Here is a 7,881-nt window from a genome sequence, read left to right on the forward strand (position 1 = left end):
TGCTGAGCCTTAGCTCATGGGTGCTATGTGGTGCAGGTAAAGGGAAAGAAAAGTTTACCCAGCCTTGAGTTGAGAGCTTAGGTGGCGATGTGTACATATGCAATCGCTTGACCACCATGGCAAAGGTGTTTCTCAAGGGAAACTAGGAGTTAACCCTACATTTTTCCACTTAGGTCGGCGGGTTATAATTTTTATACTGTACTGGATTGTAAATAACTTGTAAACATTTTAATGGGCCAATGTAAAGTTTAATGTTTTAAATAAAATATATCCATTCCTTTTGACTGAAATTTTTACCCTGACCTATTAATGATGCCAAGATGCACGTTTATAACCTAATGACTCATTTAGCGAGTAAAGCACTATTTAAAGTTCACTGTAACGATCTTGGAGTAACCAGGGCGTTACAACTTGGTATTAGAGCGTGCCAAGGTTTAGGGTTCCTTTAGACTGGCTGAGCAAGTACACTCTTCACTGAAGACAAGCTCGACTTATGGTTTGGTAATTATTTATGTGGTTCTGTGTTTAACTGCTTCAATATAATATAAATGCTTTACCTGCATACACGAGATATATTGATAAGGTTGGGCCTTGATAACTGCATCATAAGCAAGAAAGTGCTTATTAGTACTGATATTGCTAGAACATGCTTATTAGTAATGCTAATTGTAGAATTATTTACTGATAAGTGCTTAATGCTAAATGTTATAACCATGAATCAATTTGTTTATCTGTTTGATTATGGAACATGGATGAGTAACTGCTTGTTCTTGGACAGTGAGGTGGCAAGAGGTTTAGTTATCACTACCTAACTGGCCGCATTGATTGTTTCAACATAGTATAAATTGATAAGATGATTCCAAGGTAGACAAATTCATCAGCTGGCCAGGAAGATTAGGGTCAGAATGATAGACAGGGTCAAGAGAATGACCAGAATAAGATTCCATAGTCAGTTACTAAAGACTGGCATCAATTTCTTGCTGACTTACAAGCCATAGTATTTAGGCAGGAAGAAGAATCTGCTTCCTGAGACCACAACTGGTTCATGCAGGGAACATTTTGCCAGAGGCACCACCTGTTGAACAGCTGCTAGAAGCTGGAAGCAAATGGGAACGTCTTTATGAAAGGTTCAGGAAACAACTACCTCCAGTTTTTTAGGGCAGTGCAGATCCAGCAAAGGCAGAGCTGCGGATGAGTATGATTACCACCATCCTTGACTTTATGAGATTGTCTGGTAATGAGAGGGTGGCTTGTGCCACATCCATGTTTCAGGAGGATGTCCGAATTTGGTGGGAGGTTATATCCCAGACTAGAAATGTCAATGCCCTGAGTTGGGATGAGTTTTAGACTCTGTTTAATGAAAAGTATTATAATGATGCCATCAGGGCTGTAAAGGCTGAAGAGTTCAAGATATTACTTCAGTGAAGTCTATAGTGATGGAATATGCTCTGAGGTTTGATAGATCGACAAAGTTTTCCATTGATTTGGTGTCCAGTAATGGGACCAGAAGGGAGAGGTTTCTCCATGGGTTACAACCTAGATTAGCGCAAGATGTTTGTATCACCACTATCACTGGAGTTACTACTTATGCACAGGTGGTAGAGAAGGTGCTCACAGTCGAGAGCACAGAGAATAAGATCTGCCGGGACAATGCAAGCCAGAAGAGAGTTCAGGAGGGCAGGACCTCCATTGGTGGGTTCAAGTAGGGGTGGAGTCCCCAATGATCAGAAGAGGAAGGTTCCTGACACCTTCCTAGCTCCAGGCCATGACAGGTCACCACGTGGTATGTCAGTTGGCCGCCAGGGTGGCAGTGTGGCCTGGAAGAATTATCTTGAGTGCCCTAGGAGCAAGAGAAACCATATGGGAGAATGTAGGGAAAATTCTTGCTTCTTATGTGGGGTATTGGGACATTTCAAGAAAGATTGCCCAAAAGCCAGAAAGGAAGAACCTAGAAAGGCGGACAGCTCGGTCCCAGCTCAAGTGTTCGCATTGACTCAAGTAGAAGCTGAGGCTTCACCCTCAGTTGTTACAGGTCAAGGCTAAGAATTAGAGGACGGCAAGGCTATTGTAGCCTCTAAACATTACTAAGTGGAAATGGGAGGACATCATGATGGATTTCGTGGTGGGGTTACCCAGGACTGTTGGTCAACATGATTCAGTATGGGTTATTGTGGATCGCTCCACCAAGTCAGCTCACTTTTTACTAGTGAGGACTACTTATACAATTGACCAGTACGTAGATTTCTATGTGAGAGAGATCGTGCACCTTCATGGAGCACCGAGGTTGATCGTCTCAGATCGGAACCCCACTTTCACTTCCAAGTTATGGGAAAGTCTACAGAGGGCCATGGGAACACAACTAAAGTTCAGTACTGCTTATCATCCTCACACAGATGGACAATCTGAGAGGACAATCCAGATATTAGAGGACATGCTGCGAGCATGTGTGCTGGACTTTGGTGGATCCTCGAGTAAGTATCTACCTTTGATAGAGTTTTTTAACAACAACAATTATCAGTCTACCATTGGGGTGGCACGTTATGAGATGATGTATGATGAGAAATGCATATCTCATATGTAACGCCCTACTTCCTTAGAGTCGTTACTAAGTGAGTTTAAAATGTGCCATTAACTCGATAATCGAGGTTTTAGGTTAAAAGTGTGGCTACACTGTAATAAAAGTCATATAATATGAAAATATAGTCACTCATTTGGAATTATAATGCGTTATACGTTTGGGATCCCAAAATACTGTTTAGAAATATTTACAACTCAAAAATATGATTAAAGTTGACTAAACGACAATATTTAGATTAATACATAACATCTCCCAAAATACCCCTGGTCGTGGCAGCCAGGCAGGCCGAACATGTACACGTCGCTCCACGCTCTCCGTACTCATGGTTGGTCAAGCTTTCCCTTGCCCTTACCTGCACAATAGAGCACCCATGAGCTGAAGCCCAGCAAGAAAACTCAACACAGACAATCAACATATGCATAACTATCAATCCGCATATAACAAGGCAGCCAACAGGCTAAACACATAGCGGTTGTGCCGTCCCAGGCGCTTTACCAGGCCCTAGGTTCGCGGTCTATACAGTGAGGATGACTCAAGCATCCAAGAAGGGTCTCACCCTAGCGGATTGCACTCCGCGTGCTCAACTCCACTCCCGGCCCATTGCCGTACTTGGCCTTGCACTCCACGTGCCTAACGCCGTTCTCCGCCTTCGCCGTATCTGGTTTCACCGTTCATTCACAGATATGCATAACATAGCATATAATCAACAAATACAAACATAAACTATAGGGCTACGCCCTGCGATTCAATCACATAGGGTTGTGCCCTGCAATACCAACTATAGGGCCACCCCTTGCTCTACGGGTACAACAGTTTTCTTACCTATTTCACAATTCCCAAGCACTGATATCCTAAGCAAACTCCCCTAATCCGAGCCTCGCTGAAAACCTAGTCACAACGTAACAACAATACCCATCCATCAAGATCTACTCCATTAAATAACTTTGGGATATAATTCTAGTCTCTGAAACCTTGAATTCTATCAATCTGGGTGATAAAATCCATCCCAAGCCTTAACTTTTCGGATTTTGAGCCAAAAACATTCTCAGGGTCCAAAACCCCCCTAAGAGTCGCAGCCCCATGGCCTTGTGCTGCGGCCCTCTTCAACCAAGGGCTTAGCCTCCCCATTCAGAAGACACGCACCACGGCCCGCCCTTCATCTTGGCCCCCCATCTATTCTAGAGGGTCGCGACTCACCAAGAATAGTGTCGCAGCCCGGCCCCTTTGAACCTACAAAATCCCCCATTTCAACAACCAAAACCCGGCCAATTTAACTCAAAACCAACCCAATAACATAGTTCAATCAGCGCAATAGTTCTATTATGTTCCTAACAACAATACCCAATAGAAACTAATCCCAAAACTCACCCAAACAACCAAGAGTAATTCACATTTTAGCTCACATGCAGAAACTTATAATTCTAACCAAAACTCAGCAGAATTCAATTTTATCTTAACGATTTAATGCTTACCTTTGAACCTAAATAAGTCTTTGACTTAATCCTCTGAGTTCTAAGCTACTAGCCTCCCAAACTCAAGCCTTGAATTCCACCCTTGTCCCCAAAGAAGATCAGTTCGTCTTCTCCTTCTTTTCCAAGCTTCTGTTTTACTCTAGTGATTTCAAAATAAAATCAAGTATATGCCCCAAGTAAGTAACGTGAAGGACTTCCCCTTAGCAAACTCTATCCACCCTTGAGGACAAATTACACCTTTGCCCTTTCCTTTAATAAAATTCGAATACAAACCTCAAGGGAAATTCCGTAATTTTTCGTGTCCCGCTAATGCTCAAGTGTTCCTATAAATCCCCGTTTAACCCCAACATGTCCAAATGATTACTAAATTGCTACCCATTACTCCATAAATTCCAAACACATATTATATACCCAAAAATACACCTAGGCTCTATCAGAGCCGGGTATTTGACCCCATTGTGACTTTCTTGCTAAACTGTTCCCTAGGATTGTCTCGGATCGTCCATCACACAAATATCACTACTCACATGTGGTGTCAATCACAATATACACAAATATTGCATTTATGCCCTCAATGGGCTAAAATTACAAGCATGCCACTAATAATCAAATGGGGCCCACAGGCATATTTAATTCACCTAAACATGCATTTCTAAGCACATACTCATCAAATTCACATATTAATATAATGAATCACTTATTTCCCTCCAGGCACGCTAATAAAGTTCCTAAGCCTTATTAGAAAATTTGGGATGCTACAACTATCCCCTCCTTACATAAATTTCATCCTCAAAATTACCTGAATATCTCAGGATATGGCTCCCGCATATCTAACTCAAGTTCCCATGTCGCCTCCTCAACCTTGTTGTTCCTCCACAGCACTTTCACCAAGGCGATGGTCTTGCTCTGCAAGACTTTATCCTTCTAGTCGAGAATCTGAACCGGCTTCTCCTCATAAGACAAATCCTTGTCCAGCTCCGTGTTCTCATAACTCAATACATACATAGAATCTACTACGTACTTCCAAAGCATTGACACATGAAATACATCATGAACCCCTGATAGAGATGGACGCATCGCCAATCTAAAAGCTACCTCTCCAACCGATTCCAGAATCTCAAAGGGGCCAATTAACCTAGGGCTCAGCTTGCCCCGAACACCAAACCACTTCACTCCTCTCAAGGGAGAAACCCTAAGAAACACATGATCACCGACTTGAAACTCTATGCTCCTGTGTTTCAAGTCCGAGTAACTCTTCTCGCGACTCTGGGAGATGAGCATTCGAGCTCTAATCATTTCAACTGCCTCATTGGTCCTCTGAACCATCTCAGGACCCAAGTATTTCCTCTCACCTGTCTCATCCCAATGGATAGGTGATCTGCACTTCCTCCCATATAACATCTCATACGGAGCCACTTCGATAGTTGCCTGGTAACTGTTGTTGTTCGAAATTCAATCAAAGGAAGATACTTACTCCAAGATCCCCCAAAATCCAACACACAGGATCGTAGCTAATCTTCCAGTATCTGAATCGTCCTTTTAGACTATCCATCCGTCTAAGGATGATAAGCGGTATTAAACTAGAACTGCATGCCCATAGCCTTCTACAGACTCTCCCATAACTTGGAGGTGAAGGTGGGGTCCCAGTCGGACACTATCAACCATGGAGCCCCATGATGTCGAACAATTTCCTTCACATACAACTCAACATACTACTCCATAGTATAAGTCATCCTAACAAGCAAAAAGTGGGAAAACTTGATATATCTATCCACAATAACCCACACTTAATAATGTTGTCCCATAGTCTTCAGCAAACCTACCACGAAGTCCATTGTAATATCTTCTCATTTCAACTCTGGAATCCCTAGAGGCTGCAATAACCCTGCTGGCCTCTGATGTTCAGCCTTTACCTGCTGACAAATTAAGCACTTGGCCACATAGTCCATTACATCCCTCTTCATTCCCGACCACTAATACAAGGTTCTCAAATATTGGTACGTCTTCGTTGTACCTAGATGTAAGGTTCTCTTGCTGGATATCAGAATCCATCGGAACACAGATTTGACCCTTGTACATCAGTAGTCCCATCTCTGAAATGGATAAGTCCCTAGCCGCTCCAACTAAGACACACTCTCTGTGCCCCTTAACTAAGGATCCTCCCCCTACGCTTTCTTTATCCTCTCAAGGAGTGTAGACTGAAGAGTGATGTTGGCTAACCGACCAACCACCAACTCTAGACCTGCTCTAGTCATCTCCTTAGCTCACTTATCAGATAACTGCCTTGAACTAAACAATTGTCCTGGCCCTTCCAACTTAGTGCATCGGCCACTACATTAGCCTTCCCAGGATGGTATAGGATATCGCAATCATATTCCTTTACCAGTTCCAACCACCATCTCTGGTGCATATTCTAGTCCCTCTGAGTAAATAAGTACTTCAAACTCTTATGATCAGTGTATATTTCGCACTTCTCACCATATAAATAATGTCTCCAAACCTTCATTGCAAATACCACCGCTGCCAACTCCGGATCATGCGTGGGATATCTATGCTCATACTCCTTTCACTACACCAAATATCCCTTTCCATAACATTGGATTATAAGTTTATTTAAAAAGTATTATAGTATATCTTAAAAAAAAAAAAGCTCTCCTTTACAAAAACAAAATCGCGATAACTTTCCAAAAAAACAAAAAATAAAAGCGCTAAATTTTTTGTTTAGAAAAAAAAAGCCGAATACAATTTTTAATTAGCCCTATTTCTACTCCATTCTCCCTCTCTATTCATTGTTTTCTTTGCACTGCCTTAGACCACCCATTCTTCGATCGGAGATGCCGCCTCCTCGCCGCCTAGTACCAACAACAACAACAGCAGCAGCTTGATTGCCGCCGCCGCCACTGCTGGGGGTGTTAAGGGGAAGAAGAAAACTGGTGGAGCGAGGCTATGGATGAGATTCGATCGCTCGGGGCAATCGAAGCTCATCGAGAGCGACAAGAATACCATAATCCACCGCGCCTCCATTCCCCCTCGCGACTCGAGCACATCCTCCTCCGAACGGATACCTACATTGGGTCGATCGAGAAACACGCCCAAAACCTTTGGTTCTACAAGAACGAGGAGATGGTCAACCGTTCCGTTAGCTACGTACCTGGTCTGTACAAGATCTTTGATGAGATTCTCGTCAATGCTGCCGATAACAAGCAGAGAGATCAGTATGATGATAAGCCTCAAGGTTTTGATCGACGTCGAAAAGAACTGTATTAGTGTCTACAATAATGGTGATTGAGTCCCTGTGGAGATTCACCAGGAGGAGCAGGTCTATGTTCCTGAACTGATCTTTGGGCTTCTGCTGACGAGTAGTAACTATGATGATAATGTCAAGAAAACTACTGGTGGACGAAATGGGTATGGTGCTAAGCTCACTAATATCTTCTCAACTGAGTTTATCATCGAGACCGCTGATGGAAAGCCTCTGAAGAAGTACAAGCAGGTATAGAAGTTCATTTCTTGATTAGGATGTCGAACAAGTTATCTTTTTAGTTAATTTGAATTTTGAGCTTAGTATACTTGTTGAGTGGACTGGGTGTTTCGTGTTGAATATTTGAAGGTTTTCCCTAATTTGGAAATAATTTGTTTATTCATGTGTTTTATTGATTAGGGTTTTGGACAAGCTCTCTTTTTAAGTTAAAGATCATTTCTTGATTTGGGTTTCAAACAAGCTCTCTTTTTTAGTTAAAGATCATTTCTGGATTTGGGTTTCGGACAAGCTCTCTTTTTTAGTTAATTTGAAATTTTGGTCAGCATAGTTTGACAGACATGGTGATTTTA

The 7,881-nt window shown here is 42.4% G+C and overlaps 1 pseudogene; it reads left to right on the forward strand.

Moving 5' to 3' along the window:
• The first annotated feature begins 6,521 nt into the window (after positions 1 to 6,521).
• LOC133829159 (DNA topoisomerase 2-like) lies at positions 6,522 to 7,549 on the forward strand (annotated as a pseudogene).
• The last annotated feature ends 332 nt before the right edge of the window (positions 7,550 to 7,881 follow it).

Source organism: Humulus lupulus, chromosome 4 (assembly GCF_963169125.1).
Source record: "Humulus lupulus chromosome 4, drHumLupu1.1, whole genome shotgun sequence".
Taxonomy (NCBI): Eukaryota; Viridiplantae; Streptophyta; class Magnoliopsida; order Rosales; family Cannabaceae; genus Humulus; species Humulus lupulus.